The sequence below is a fragment of the Balaenoptera acutorostrata genome, chromosome 19, assembly GCF_949987535.1.
Source record: "Balaenoptera acutorostrata chromosome 19, mBalAcu1.1, whole genome shotgun sequence".
Lineage (NCBI taxonomy): Eukaryota > Metazoa > Chordata > Mammalia > Artiodactyla > Balaenopteridae > Balaenoptera > Balaenoptera acutorostrata.
Window position 1 is genome coordinate 41,081,692 of NC_080082.1, and position 810 is coordinate 41,082,501.

Below are 810 nucleotides of genomic sequence, written 5' to 3' on the forward strand. Positions count from 1 at the left end.
CCACAGGTTTCTGCGATCAAACCCCAGTCAAGTTCCCAGTCCACACGGTTCCAGAATCAAGACTCAGTCATGTTGCCAGGCCACAGGTTTCCAGAATCAAACCGTTCTCATGTTCCCAGGCCACAGGGTTCCAGAATCCACCGATGTCATGTTCCCAGGCCACAGGGTTCCAGAATCAATCCTCAGTTATGTTCCCAGGCTACAGGGTTCTAGAATAAACCTCAGTCATGTTCCCAGTCCACAGAGTTCCAGAACCAAGGCTCAGTCAGGTTCCCAGGGCACACTATTCCACAATCTAAACAGATGTCATTTTCCCAGGCCACAGTTTTCCCGAATCTCGCCTCAGTCATGTTCCCAGGCCACAGGGATCCAGAATCAAACCTCAGTCATGTTGCCAGGCCACAGGGTTCCAGAATCAAGCCTCAGTCATGTTGCCAGTCCACAGGGTTCCAGAATCAAACCGTTCTCATGTTCCCAGGCCACAGGGTTCCAGAATCCACCGATGTCATGTTCCCAGGCCACAGGGTTCCAGAACCAAGGCTCAGTCAGGTTCCCAGGGCACACTATTCCACAATCTAAACAGATGTCATGTTCCCAGGCCACAGTTTTCCAGAATCAAACCTCAGTCATGTTGCCAGGCCGCAGGTTTCCACCATCAAACCTCATTCCTGTTTCCAGGCCAGAGGGTTCCAAAATCAAGCCTCAGTCATGTTGCCAGGCCACAGGGTTCCAGAATCAAACCGTTCTCATGTTCCCAGGCCACAGGGTTCCAGAATCCACCGATGTCATGTTCCCAGGACACAGGGTTCC